Raw genomic sequence first — 15,075 nt, 5'->3', positions numbered from 1 at the left:
GCTGGGCCCGTGAGAGGCCCGCGTACCGCAAAAAAAAAAAAAAAAAAAAAAAGAGAGAGAGAGAGAAAAGAACATATTCTTTTGATAGTCATCTTCTTTTTTGTACGCGGGCCTCTCACCGCTGTGGCCTCTCCTGTTGCGGAGCACAGGCTCCGGACGCACAGGCTCAGCGGCCATGGCTCACGGGCCCTGCCACTCCGTGGCATGTGGGATCCTCCCGGACCGGGGCACAAACCTGCATCCCCTGCATCGGCAGGCGGACTCCCAAGCACTGCGCCACCAGGGAAGCCCTCTTTTCTCTTTTTAAAGTAGGCACTTCCTGGATAACAGGAACCCACCCTGGTGTCTCCCCTCAGGGGCCTGAAACACTGCGCATACCCTCCCTGCCTCCTCTGTTGCTGGCCCATGTGTCTCTAGCAGCATCATCCCAGCCTCTGTCTGCTTTCCTCATGGCCCTGCTCCCAGAAGAAAGCAGTTAGGCTGAAAGGCTGCAAGATATCTGGTGTCAGGTGGTTGCCTGAAGCTCTGACACCTTGAAGGGAGCTCCCATTTCTGCACAGGTACAGTTACCTTTTGAGTTCACCCAAATGGTGCCTGAGCAACCTCAGAGATGGGCAGAAGGGAATCTCCCACTTGGAGGTGTTCACTTTCCCCATTCCCTCTGGAGTCTATTCTCAATCCCTCCAGGACCTATTTCCATTCTGGATCGTCCCACCAAAATGTCTGAAAGGGACCCTTGCTCTTGGCTGCCCATCTCATCAGAACAGTCTGGGGAGGAGGTCTCCTTCACCCCGTGCTTGTAGTATGGGGTAGGCTGGGACTCAAATGGGCTCCCACTGCGGCTTCCTCATGTCATTTCTGGGGTGTGCCTTGAGTCTTTAATGAGCAGTGATTCAGAAACCCTTGGTTTGAGGTGATTTACCCTTTCATTCAACCACTACTTCTTATGTGCCCCCCAAATGGCAGCCACTGGGGGTACAGCAATGAAGGAGGCGTTATTTTTGCCCCTGGTGAGCTCACATGGCAGCTGAGGTACCAACAATATGGTGAGAAAAGGTACAATGGGGTCAATCCAGGGCACTATGGGGGCTGATAAGGGGGGTGTGGAGGCTTCTTAGAGGAGCTGATGTCTGATCTGCAACCTGAAAGATGAGGGGGAATTAGCTGGGTAAAGGGAGGTGATGGGATACTTTCCAGCAAGTGGGAATGGAATGTTATTTAAAAAAAAACTGCCTCACAGGTGAAACCTGATGGCAAACGGTATTCATGAGGGGGTGGGGAGAGAGAGAGAGAGAGAGAGAGAGAGAATAAGCAGAGGAGAAAAAGATGGAGAAACATAGGAAAAAAAGTGGCAGAGAGATAGAGACAGAGACAGCTGGACAGAGATGAAAGGCTGGAAGGTGGAGAGATGAAAGGAATAGAGAGAGGACCAGAGAATCGTGGATTGTCAGAGCTGGAAGAAGCCATAGAGAACATCTAAAATCCCCTCATTTTATAGATAAGGAAACGGAGACACAGAAAGGCATTGCCAGAGTCACAAATGTGTTCAGTTAAAATGCTGAGTAAGAAACCTAGATCTCATGGTTTCCAGTAGGTTTGAGAGAGAAAGAGCTAGAGATGGACAAGATGGGGAGAGAGAGGAGTCAGAAAAAAGGGACGAGAGCTAGGGAGAGGCGCAGACAGCTAGATTCCTGGGCAGCACACTGTTGGGATTGCTGCGTGGAGTGAAAGCAAGGGAAGTTTAGATGAAATCTGAGCTGGGTTTCTTTCTTTTCCTTTCCCCTTTACCTTTTCCTCATTTTTCTCCCTTTCTTTTCCCCGTCTAACCACATTCCTTCCTACAACTAGATGTCAGGGAACTGGTTGCCATGGCTACCAAATGGCATTCAAGCAGGCTGAATTATTAAACCAGGGTCTTTGAAGCCAGGGCCCCAGTACGAAGTCCCTCTAGGGGGCGCAGGACGCAGTATGGAGCATAGGTCTGTGCCGGGGCAGGCCTAGGTGCTCCCTTGATGGTCTGGCTCAAGAGAGGACAGTGGTGCCTTGAGCACTGAGCCCTTCCTGCCCCGCCTCACTGAGTAGAGTAGAGGCCTGGGAGTGGGGAGGAGGTGCATCTGCTGGGGTGAAGAGTTGGAGAGACACAGGCCCTGTGTGCTGAACTGAATCCCTGCATCCCAGCCTACTGCCCCCACCTCCTCCAGCAAAAGGCACTGGACAACAGCCACAACTCATTCAAATGAAAGAAGAACCAAAACCAATGTTTTGTTATGTCTGAAAGGGCACCATATTGTTCGAATTAGTTGCTACATGTAGCCAGAGAGGCAAGAAATAAAATGGCAGGTGTGTCAGTGGGGTTGTACTGGGGCATCTGGGATTGTGATGCCTCTTCGGATAGGTAAAGGGAATCTGTCGTGGGGTCATGCGGTTGGTAGGCATGGCCCACTCCCAGCAATAAGAATGGTCTGTCAAGGAGAGTCTTGTTTGTGGGCACAATTGTTGTTTGTTTTGATGGTTGAGGGGAGTGAGTGTGGCTGCTCTTCTCTTAAGGAGATTCCAAGCCAGGAAAACCATCAGCCTTCTGGTATCCCAGCTCTTTAAACTTTTTCATTATAAAAAGAAACCCAAACATTGTAGTGTGACTGTTCCTGCTTATGGGCTGATGGAAGAAGGGCTTCAGCGGCTGGTAACTGCCTTGTGTCTGTGTGTACATATGTTGGGGTGCGGTGGGGGCATGAAGAGTCCACTTTGGGGTTAATGGAGTCATTCTCCTTCCCTCTAATAGATTCAATAGATTCTGAGGTTAGTTTTCTAAAGTGGGAAAATCTCTCCCTGTGTCCTCCCCACTCTGTGTTTCTTCTCCCTTGAGGGGAGGGCTGTTAATTCCCCAGGACCTAGGATTCTGACCCTCCCTTTGTGCAGGGCCCATGATCTCCTCTATGAGTGTGGCTCCCACTGATGCTTGAACTGAAAAAAAAAAATTCTTCATGAGGGAAACCAGATCTGTAAGACTTCCCAAAAATCTGTCAGCCTCTAAAAAACTGACGTAAAGCCCTGATTTTTTCCCCCCTAATGCCCAGCTGGAGCAGTTTTCAATATCAACGCTAAAGGCCTGGTTTTCCAAAGTCTATTTCATAGAGACCAGACTCACTTCTTTTCAGGGTTGATAATTTTTAGGACTTACTTGATGCTGGGGCTGAGGTTCTAGAATCTCCCAACCAGGCCTCTTGGGGGTGTGGTGAAGTAGGCAGTAGCTAAGAAGGCTGCACTGCTCTTGGTCTTCACTTCCTTTCCCCATCCCAAGCTAAGAGGAAGGGGAGAGGAGCCTTTGGCCTTGTGATCATTTAGTTCCTGTCAATGCATGTTTTCTGAGATGTGCCAGGCCCTGGGTAGGTGGGTGTAGAGCATACAAAGTTGACTAAATAAAATCCCTGCTCTTAGCCATAGCTCACAGCTAAGTAGGAAAGGCTGAATGTCTTCATTCAACTCTGGCAACCCCCAAAGGAAGTCTTCAGAAAACCTGCCCCATCTTTCTGTGCCAAGACCAGGCCTAAGGAACCAGAGCTACAGGGGAGAGAATGCTCTCCTTTCTTTCTCTTTCTCCTCCTTCTCTTCTTCCTTTCTGTTTCTCTTCTTGGCCCTTTCAGTCCTACTGCCTCTCCTTTCTCTCTCTGGGGCCCTGTGCCCTCTGATTGTGAGTTTTTGGTGGAAGGTGGGCAGCTGAGTATAGCCACCTGGCAAAGCCCCTCTGGGGACCTACATGGATTGAAGAGGTAGGCTGGTGGGACCTGAGGTCTTCACCAGCAAGGGCTCTGGGAGGCCTTTCTGCTACTATCCAGGAAAAGATAGGCAAAGAGCCAGAGAAATGGGGGGAGAGGGAGCCCTCTGAGGGATTCAAGTCTAGAAAGCCTTGGAGATATGCCAGTCCGACTGTTTTTAGGGTTGTTAATTTTTTGTGCCCCTGAACTACCCCTGGGGAACAGAGTCTCGCTTCTGGCCCCTGGCCACCCTCGGAGAGCCTTTACGTCCCCCCAGAGGCATCAGAGATGCTCCCCACTCGGGCTGGGGTCCCCTTTCCTTGGGCAGCATCTGGCTCAGGTACCGGTCCTCCCACACTTCCCTCTCTCCCTCAACTTGATCCGTAAAGCGTCCATTCGCTTCTGTTTCCCGTCAGGGGGAATCACGCTCTTCCATCAAGGTTCCCGGGCCAGCGAGGCAAACGGCCAGGACCCTGGGGCCGCGGTGAGGTCCACCGGCGGAACCTTGGGAGGTGCCGCTCCTACCCACAAACGGGGACGGTGTTCTCGAGTGGAAGTCGCCCGTGGAAGTCTGAGGTCACTGAACTTTTCCACAGAAACCCCGACCGAAATTTCTCGCCTCCAGGCCCTTTTACCACAGCGAGCCCCGCCCGCCCGCCCGCGACCCAGCCCCCGGCCCCGCCCGCAGCCCGTGTGCGCGCTCCCGCCGGCGTCCCTCTCCGCACTCTCCCGCCTCGCGGTGCTGCCCGGCCCGACTGCTATTTCTTTCTCTGTTTGGGTACAGCGCCCGTCTTCTCGTCTCCGTCTGACCCCTCTGGGGGGCATGTGTGCGAGTTCTCGTTCTGATTGTCAGACATTTCTTTTCCACTGTGTGGGCAGGAGACAGATTTTTCCCCGCGAACTGTCTCCCGTCTCTTTTATTCATTTTATTCTCTGTTTCTCTCCTTTCCCTCCTCCTGCCTTCCCGCCCGCCCCCCTCTTCTTTTTTCCTGATTCCTCCTTCCCCCTACAATTTCACCATCTCTCCTGCCCCCTCTCCCCGTGCCCCTTCCGCTCCCCGTGTGCCCTTTGAAAATAATTCAGTGATGTCTCGGGAATACTAGCACACTCTCCTCATTCAGCCGAGCGCGGGACTCTGCGTTAATTCAAGGTAAGCCCCGGTTCTTGCTACCCAGGAAATGGTCGTCTGCGCCCTGGCGCCCGCAGTCTTTGGGGCTGTGCTACCCTCCCCGGCGCCGGGCGCCCAGCTCCGTGTCCCCGGTGCTGCTACCTGTTGGCGTTGCATGGACCGTGGAGATTCCTAGTTTGCCCAAACCTTCCCCTGAGCCGGTTCTTCCTCTCCACGCGCTGCCCTTTTCTTTGCAACTTCCGTGTTCGTTTCCCAGGCGTGAGAAAGCCCCCGCGCGGTGGGCGTTTTGGGGTGTGAGGGGTGTGCTCCTTGTCAGGGCGTCCGGGGCTGGCACCTCGTTCGTGCTTGCGTGTTCGCTCAGCCGGCAGCGAGGGAGCCTCGTGCTGCCAGGGGAGCGCAGCCAAGCTCGGAGGAGGGGGTGCCGGCCGGCAGCCGGGGCTCTGACAGTCCCCGCCGCCGGGAAGTTCTCTGCGGGGGTCGGGGGGCACTCCTGGGGAAGGCTCGCTTGAGCAGGGGCTAAGCTTCCAGCGAAGTTTCTGGGAAGGAAGCTGTGTGCGCCGTTGGAAGCGTCCCGGGATTGGTGCAGGTTAGGCTGGGGTGTTTCTGGAGCCTCGGGTCGACCAGGCGGATGGGCTAGCGAGCGGACCCTATCCTGGGAGAGAGCCGGGAACTGGGCCTCGGAGGAAGGGGAGTGCGGAGGAGAAGCCGGTCTATTTAGAGTGACTTGCTTTTTGACCGGCTTTGGGTCTCCCTACGAGAGGGTGAGTTGCATGTCCTTTTCCAGGGATGAACACCCAGTTCTCTGAGCCTCTTTGCTTTGTGCCCGTGCCCAGGAGAGAATGATGGGGGACACTACCCCCTCCTCTACCACATCCCCCTGAGATCGAGGCTTCCGCCGTCTCACTCTGGGGACTGAGGTGGCACTTTGGCCACTTGCCCAAGGAGGGATCCTCCCTCTCACCAGGCCTGACTCTGTGGCCGCTCCGAGCAGCGTGCAGGTGGTTCACGCTGCGTAGGTGGGTGAATGACCGAGATCTGGGGGATTGTAATGATTCACTCTCTCTTACCTTTGGAGGCCATGGTGTTGGAACATTCTTTCTTACTCTTGGGGTTCAAGAACCACACTGTGTCTCAGAGACATCATGGTCAGCGGAAAGGCTGGAGAAGCCAAGCAGTTTAGTCCAGACTAGAGACTGTGAGACCTGCACTCAGAGAAATGTTTTCATGAAAGGAAAGATGTTTCTGACGCTTAAATAAGAGCATCGCTTTAACTCCACTGACACCTGAGCTAGAAAAAAGGGGTTTTCTTTACTGGGACTGGGAGCTAGGGTAGGCACTGGGGAAAACTTCCCCAATTGACAGTTCCACGAGGAGTTACTAATGGAAAATAATAGAAATTCCCCTTCTGCAAATGTGTGGGTCTGGTCGGGTTGTGCAGCCATCTCTAGAGCCTAGAAGGAGATGACCTTTTCTTGTTTGATTCCACTCTGCTGTTCTCTCACATGCTTTGTCTCTGGCCAGCTAAGATGTATTTTTTTTTTTAACCACTTTGTAGTATTGGGTAATCATATAATTTATTGTCCAAGCTGGGACACTTTTGAGAGTAGATAGAGACATTAGTAATAATTAGACAGGGACAAGAGAGACTGTCTAGACAGATAGGGATGAATGATTGCCCTGAGAGTGACTATACAGTCAGAGTGAGGGACCGTTCATGAGGCAACATGCCATGCTTTCATGTCATTTGGATTTGCACCTTCCTTATTGGCGTGGTTCTTCCTGACTCAAATTGCAAATGGACTTTATTTCCGTTGCCTCTGAGAAACCAGTGCTGAATACAAATCTCTTTCCCGTGACAACTCCTCTTTCCTCAATTCCACGAAACCCTTCAAAAATCCCACTTCCAGAGGGGAACTTCATGCTTTGATTGCAGGAGTTACAAGTAGAGGGTGATTTCCATGGAAATGATTTACATGTTTCTATCCCTCTGACTGCTTCCTTGTGATATTTATGAGCCTGGGCTCCCAGGAGGCCATCCTTCTGCCAGGATTTGTGAGTGTTATGTTGATGGCAGGATGATACACAGTGACCCTCAGAGTCCCACGGTTGAGTGATTGGATCACTGCTGTCAGAACTCCTCAGCTGTCCTGAGGCTGGGGGTGGTGTGTGTGTTGGGTGTGAGAGAGGAGAGGGTAGAGGAAAGAATCCTATATGTGTCTGGGTTTTGAACACGTACAGGTTTTGAACATATATATGTTCAAGAAGCATCCTATTGCAGGGAAGTGCCCGGCTTTTACTTCCTGGGTTGTGTGAGGGAGTGATGAGCATTCTTAGGGGATGTGTCAGTAACACTTCCAGCCCCTTAGGAGCCCAAGAGTCTGTCAGACCGCCGAGTCCCTGCAGGGCTTCAACAGTTTAGTTATCATTTATTAAGTGCTTGTTATTTTCCAGATACTAGAGCAAAGAGTTTCCAGACTTTATCAAAATTAATCCGTATCCAATCCTATTAAGTAGGTATCCTCATTTTATAGGTGAGGCAACCGGAGCTCAGAAAAGTTAAGTAACTTGCTCAGGTTCACCCAGAGGCTAGCTGACTCTCTCCATGCAATGGGTACCTCCTTGTGTTGAAGTTGATGTGGTCAGTATTTGGCTCACACATGTGCTGCAACCTGTTTGGGGGCCTGGGGGCGATGGATGGTTTCAGGGTAGGGTGGATTAGACAATCCACTTGTCCGTCCCGCCTGGTTCTTGACTCGTGTTGCCCCTGTTCTTTCTGTCCACATCGTCCTTTCTTGGTATCTGTGAAGTTTGTGTGCTCCACCCCCTGCCCTGCCACTTGGACCATCACTGGAGGACCCTCTCACCTAGATCCCACTCCAGTTTGCCTGTGAATGCCTGTGGTGAGAGGATTGTCTTATGGATGCAGAGCATGTGTCACCACCTGGTACTGAGGGTCTGTCTACACCGTAGTTATTGAAGCCTGCCTCTCTCAGGATCGCAGTTGACTGAGTCCAGTTGTCTCAGAGACTGACAATGGCCTAGAATTGGAGAAAGCCTCCCCACCCCTTGGTTTGCCCAGAAGTAACTCTGTAGACTAGCAGGGGGAACCTGACCGTTCCCAGCTGAAAGTGTTTTGGTTCGGTCCTTTAGATCCTTTCTCTATCACTGAGGCAAAAATAGAGCCTTAAGTAGGTAATTCTAGACCTTGTTTCCACCTGCTCATCCTTCCTATTTACCCCGTAGTATGTAATCAGACCAAGAACAGCATGCCTGGGGGAAACAGGGCGTTATCAGGTGAGGGTGGGGTGGATAAAGGAGCACTGGCCTGGGAGACTTGACTTCTAGCCCAACTGAGCCCCATTAAGGAGCCGTGTGACCCTGGGCAAGTCATGAACTGCCCTGGGCCTCATTTCACTTGCCTGAAAATGAAGACTGGGCAGATGCTCCACAGGTATTTCCCAGCTCCAGCAGTTGAAGATCCCACAGTTCAGCGTAGCTTTGGGCTCTGAGCTCCATAAATCCTGGGCGGAGCCACTCCTTGCTTTGGGGAAGCACTGGAGGCTGATGGATAGGAGTTAGGTGGAGGGGCCATGAAAGAGACATCGTGGGGAGGAGCAGTGACTGCCCCTGGCCTCCTGTGGGCAGGCCTCAGCCTAGTTCTGGTCTGGAAAAATGGGGTGGCTTATCTGGCCTTCCCTCCTGTCTGCCTTGTGTTGTCTTGAATCCCCAAGAAGTTGTATTTCCTTGTACCCGCAGTAAGTGACAGAGGATTGGGAAGAGCAGGAAATACCACACTGTGCTAACCAACATCTGCAGTATTCCCTGAATGATGAGCTGAGCGCTGGGGGAAGGGCAGCGGTGGTAGGCAGGAGGATGGAAGAAGGTGATCTACAAAAAGAAAAAGAGAAAGGAGACATGGTCTTGGTCTTTATGGCACTTGCAGTATGGTAGGAAGCCTGGATCTAGGCCATTGTATAGTAACAAACTAAAGCCATTTGGAACCAAAAAGCCCATTACAAAGCTCTTTGTTATAGTACAGAGTGGGTTACGTGCAAATCAAGAAACTTCCTGGCAGAAGCAAAGAAGTGTGGTACCTCTTTCCCTGTAACCTGGAAAACGTGTTAGGAGTGTAATCGTCATCTCTGACATGAGGATTCTAAAGGGCTCTGTTGTCTGCTGTACACGTGCGGACTTGGGGGAATGGCAATGAATGAGATTCTAGAACAGAATTGGGCTTTACCAAGGAAAGGCCTTCCCTTCTATGTTCACATAGTAGCACTTTGAAAGATACATCCTCTGGAATCACAGAGATTTTGCAACTACATTGACCTCACTTGAAAAAAAAAATCTTTCCCCCTATAAATGCTAGCCTGGGATTGGGGCAGAGAGAGAATGCTCCAGATTCTCACTGTAGGGTTAGGGGTGGCAGCAACAGCTGAATGGGTGCTGGGGGAGGGCACAGAACTGGGGTCCAAGAGGAAGGTGCGATGCTGTCTTGGATACGGGGCAGGCACTGCAGCCTGTGGCAGAGCAGGGCATCCAGCCTGGTGGACTTTTATGTAATTTCTAACCTGAGTAACAAAATCTAGGGCTACACTGATGGACGCAACTTTTAATGATGGAAATATCACTGTAGTTACAGAAATGTAACTTGATGCAGCTTTCTGTATCTTCTTGGCAGAAGGTATCTGTGTTTATGCCTCCTTTATGTATCTTTTGGGGTTCCCCCATGAATCAGATGTGTACAAGGCCTTTTGCTGGGAGAAATGGGAAAATAAAGCTGAAAATGACATGGTTCTCTCAAATAATTGGTTTCTAGCTCTAAGTACAGTCCTTTGAAGAAATTTTGATTTCTTTTACCAAATTATGTGTTATCTGGTCTTGCCCCAGTCCTTGCTGGCTATAGACCGTGGGCAAATCACTTAACCCCCTAGGCCTCAGCTACTTTATCAATAAACAGTCCCGGTAGCTCATCTTGGAGAGAAGGGGCCTGGACCCAACAGTCACCTGAGGCCCCTTTCCATTTTAAGAGCAATGACTCTTCTGTGATTTTGTTTTCCATCCCTTCTCTCTCCACTTCTCTTTATTCTTTGTGTCTCCCTCTTACCTAGTCATACAGTAGATTTTTTTTTTGTTTGCTGTAGTTACTGAATAGGAGTTCTTAATTTAAAAAGTACTGGAGATCATTTTATATTTCTGCCTCTGAAAAGAAAGTAAATTGAATCTCTCTTGACTTCTTTGGTCCTTGATTGATGTTTTCTTGAGTGTAAGGATCCTAAATACAGACGGAGTTCCAGGCCTTCTTTAGAGAAGGGATGTGTAATGACAGGTGAGCACTTATCCCTGATTTTCTTTTTGTCAGATCTCTGACTCGGGGTTAATGAGCTGTTCAGTGCTGAAGTCTGAGAGCCTTGGGTACCTCTGCCTCTGTGCCCAGGCAAAGAAAGTCAGCCTGTCAACCTCAGAACCTTGGCACTGGCCCAGAGTGGCTCTCCAAGGTTCCCCAAGGATGGGAAGGAGCCTGGGCTGGGGGGGGGGAGGGGCAAAGCCCCAGATGTGAGCCTCAGCTCTGCCACTTAGTGCTTCTCCCCTCCCTCCTCCGCTCCCACCTGCTCTCCCCACCCTCCTTCCTTCCGCAGATGTGTCCTAAGTGCCTGTTCGGGCCAGGCACTGCTTTGGGTACTGGGAATACAGCAGTGACCAAGGCAGACAAATTTCCCACTTTTGTGAAATTTCTGTTCTATTGCAGGGAGAGAGACAATAAATAGACTAGTAAATTTATTTTAAAAAATCACACTGCGATACATGTCACTCAGAAAATTAATATAGGGTGACGAGGCACTTGATTGGGTAGCTCTTTAGATTGGACGTCAGGGAGGCTTCTGAAGAGGTAATATTTAAGCTGAAGATCAGAATGGCAAAAAATGAAACAGGATCCATATCACCAAATCTCATAATGTGGCCATTATGAGGAACGAGTACCATTGTATATGAAAGTGTTTTATAGACTATGTAATAAATGTAGCACATTTTATATCTCATCTGGCAAAATTCCTTGAGGGCAAGCATTGTGAGTAATTAATACTTGCAATCTCAGTACCTAGCAGGGTAGTAATTGCAGGTTGAAAAAATTATGTATCTAAAACTGGGAGTTCAGAGGGGATTTTTAAGAAATAAAATAAGATGATGTCTGTGACAGGCCTTTGTTGAAAGAAGACAATATTCCATCCACTCTTGCCACGCCACTACTGGGCTTTGCTGGTGATTTCCATCCATGATGCCCTGGGGAGAGCAGAGCAGGTTCCCTGGACATCACTAGGGCACAGAGGGATGGAGAAGAACGGGCAGTACTGTGAGTGTAGACTTCCCGGGGAAATTCCAGATCGCTTTTCTTGCTTTTCAGTGTCTTCTTAACCCAGAGCAGAGGCTAACTTATCTGAAATTGTGAAGAGAGGCCATAGGCTCCCTCTCACCCTCCACAGCTGGCTGGAAGGCTTCCCTTCCCATGTGTCCGAAACCTTTGCCTTCCCCCAGCCTCGCTGCATCTCTCTCTTCCCTCCAGTCTGGAACCTGGCTCATTGGGTGTCCAGGGGACCTCAGTCCATTCTGCTGACTGGTGGCTGTGACTCTACAGACCTGTTCCCCTCCCTGTCACCCTCCCTGGGGGTTGAGTCAATGCAGCCCACCTACTGAATCCTGTGAATCACGGCTTTTCAAACATGCAGGTGTGAATCACTCAACTTGTAGCCCTTGAGATGTCTTGGGTGACAGCTGAGGGAGAAGACTGGGTGCCTGTCCCTGTCCCTCACCTTCCCATTGCTTTGTCATGCTTCCTGCACTGAGGACCTAGAGCTCCCATCCCACAGCCCTTCTCTAGGGCCTCAAGACCAGTTTATGGGGTACATATGAGTGGGCATTCACTCATGTGGTAGGAGTCCTTTAAGTAGAACATCCCGTCCCAAAGTGTGGTTCCTGGACCAGCGGCATCAGCATTATCCCAGACATCCTGAATCAGAACCTGGGACTGGGTGAGTGTGATGCACATAAGTTTGAGAACCACTGTTAGAGGCATAGATGAAGGGATGCACCAGAAACTTGGTACATCTTATACCTTTTGAGATAGAAACATTGTTTTTCCTGCTTTTATAGGAGCAAACAAAGGCCTCTAGAATCCAAGATCACAGTAGGTGGTAGAGCCCTGGATTAGAGTCCAAGCACTGGCTCCAAAGCCAGAATCACTATGAAGTTTATACCCCTAATTAAAATGCAAATATATCTGGAGACATCTATTACTAACCATTAACACCTTAGTGCTAATTGCTCCCCTGGCCATTTACAATAGACTTCTGAGAAGAGAGCTGGAGCAGCTCAGTAGGTGGTGGTATCTTGTGGGTGCTTTCACTGCTTTGGTAATCTGTCCTCTGGTTAGCTCTGGCTGGGTTCCTCCTCCAGATGAGAACTGAGTGACTGATCCTTAAATATAGGAGCTCCCTGGTCCCCGTACACTCTCCTAGAGGGACTTTAACCCCTCCCTTTGCTTCAGCCATCACCCATATGATGATGACTTCCAAATTTGTTTTCCAACCCAGGATTCTCTTTTGTATGTTAGAATTTCTCTCCAACTGACTATTGGGCATTTCTGTTTCAACACCTCACAGTATCTCAAAGTTACCTTGTCCCAAACTAAACCCATCAGCATTTACAAAATTTCGTTTTCTTCTCATAGAGCCTCTTTCAGCAAGTGGTACCACCATCCATTCAGTTGACCAGGCCAGAAATATGGATGTTATCTGTGACTCTACTTCCTCCTTTTTGCCTTGTCTCCTCATCTACATCTTGTTAGTGAGGACATTCTGCTGACTGTTCCTCCTTAATGCCGTGGAATTCCGGCCCTTCTCCCTTCTTCCACTACCACTGCACTCAACATTTCTCTCCTGGTCTACTGCACCTGTCTTATCTCCATATTCTGTACTGTGGCCACAACCGTCTTTCTAATATGCAGATGTGAGTATGTCATGCTTTCTTTTGACACCACTCCATGGTTCCTTTTTTTCAGAATAAAGTATGTATGGCATGATGTGTAAAGCCTTTCATGGTCTAACCCCCTGCCTGCCTCTCCAGTCTTGTTTCTAGATATTTCCACTCATTTTCTCCCTGTACTCTGCCCTACTGGACTACTTCAGTTACCTAGACCTGCCTTCCTCTATTAAGCCTTAATACCTTCACCAGTGCTAGTTCAATGTGACCTTTCCTAGCCCCTCCTCAAAGAGCCTGGCTCATCCTTGCCTATTCTACCAAACTCAGTTACTTATTCCAGGAAGATTTCCTTGATTCTCTTCAAGCTGTGCCAGAACCTCTTCCTTTGTACTCTCTCAGTGTCTTGTGCTGTATTGTTGTCATTGCCAGACTCTTTCCTAGAGTGTGAAACCTTTGAGAGCAGGAATTGTTTCTTTTATCTATGTCTCCTCAAAGCTTTGCACTTAGCAGGTGACTGATAAATTTCTTGAATATGTAAACAAGTGGAGAAGCCACTCTGGAACCTTTGACCAATCCTGATTCTCCTTCCCTCTGTTGTGTACCATCTTCCCTATGATTGGGTCATTACACTCACCAACTGTGACTTCAACAGAGTTTTTATCATTTGTTGACTTTGAAATGACAGCAAGAACCCATCAACTTCTCTCAGAGAAAGTGGTGAGTTGACTGAAGGCTGCGGTACCATGGAGTGTGTGTGAGTATGTGTGTGTGTGAGTGTGTGTATATGTGTGTGTGTGTGTGTGTGTGTTTGAAAGTGGTCCCATGAAGCCTGAAGTAGAAGAATCCAGGTAGATTCTATAGTCCTGCTAACTTTGTATCCAGTAATTTTTAATATATAGAAAGTTGAAAAAGGGTTTTCTTCGGTTCCCCCATTTTTCTCCTTTAGGATAAAGAGTGTGTTTCAGTTATAACTGTATACCCATGGCTCCTCAGTATGCTATCTGGAACATAGTAAGTGCTAAATAAACTTTCAGAAGGGACTTAGCCAATGGAAAGAGCCCTATGAAAGGTTTTGGATTGGGAGCCTGCGGACAGGATCCATGAGTCCATGATAGGACCAACTTATTCCCATGGCTTTGAGTACCGTCTTATGCCCCAGACTCCTATGTAAGTTTACTTTTTCAGTATAATAAGTCATCCCCAAACTCAGTAGTCTAAAACAGCAAACATTTAGTATTTCTCACAATTCCCTGGGTTGGTTGGGTAGGTTTGCTTGTCCTGGGCCAACGTGGCTGGAGTTGGATTGTCTAGTTTGGCCTCACTTACATGTATGGGTCATCAGCTGAGGCAGTGAGACAGCTGGAATGGCTGGAGCCTCTCTCCTCTTGGTTACTGATCCTCAGAAAGGCTAGCCAAGGCTTGTTCACATGGTTGTGGAAGGGTTCCCAGAAGCCAGAGAGAAGGCAATCCCCAATGCACAGGCCTTTCTCAATACTCCGCTTGTATCACATTTGCTATTGTTTCAGTGCCTAAAGCAAGTCACAGGGTCAAGGTGAGATTCGCTGTGGGAAGGTCCTCCAACAAAGTAGACACCAAGATCAGATTAAATGTGCAAAGATTTTGTTGGGGGGAAACTCCTATGAAACGTAATGGGGAGGGAGCTGGGAAAGGCTGGAAGAACTGTCAGGGCACCGTGCAAGTCTGACCCTGAGTGATGGGTAGAGAGAAGAAGGTCGGTACCAGGGTCTCAACCTGCTCTGCAATCTGAGGATGCTTGGCAAGGCTGTTGGGAAGCTCTCCAGCCCAAGTCAGCCATCAGAGGGGTCCCGTGTCTCCCAGGAGTGGGCCTGCCTTAGTGTCCCTGTCCTGCTCCCTCTGTGCAAATTCGGTGATGGATTTCAGAGCCCAGCAGCTGGGGTTTTTGGTCAATTAAGCACCCTGTAGTTAGACGTCTGCCAGGCACATTCTCACAGCCACCTACAGGGCCATTACTCAAACAGTTTATTGCAAGTCTCTAATTTATGCCTCCAGCTCAGACTTCTCTTCTAAGATCTGGACCTCTAGATCCATCAGCTTTCGTAATGTCTCCACTTGGCTGTCTCAGACTTAATATTTTCAGACTGAACTCTTGATCTCTACAACCAAATCTACTCCTCCAGCTTTCTTGTCTTGATGAGTGGCACCTTCATCCAGTCACAAGTCCAGGGTCACTGT

General features: G+C 49.4%; 1 pseudogene; it reads left to right on the top strand.

The window, feature by feature from the left end:
• The window catches only part of LOC114897844, a 38,414-nt pseudogene extending 33,850 nt beyond the window's left edge, over positions 1-4,564 (top strand).
• The last annotated feature ends 10,511 nt before the right edge of the window (positions 4,565-15,075 follow it).

The sequence above is a fragment of the Monodon monoceros genome, unplaced genomic scaffold (assembly GCF_005190385.1).
Source record: "Monodon monoceros isolate NGI ecotype Baffin Bay Population unplaced genomic scaffold, NGI_Narwhal_1 Super_Scaffold_18, whole genome shotgun sequence".
NCBI lineage: Eukaryota > Metazoa > Chordata > Mammalia > Artiodactyla > Monodontidae > Monodon > Monodon monoceros.
Note: the sequence above shows the minus strand (reverse complement) of the source record. Positions and strands in the feature narration are given on the sequence as shown.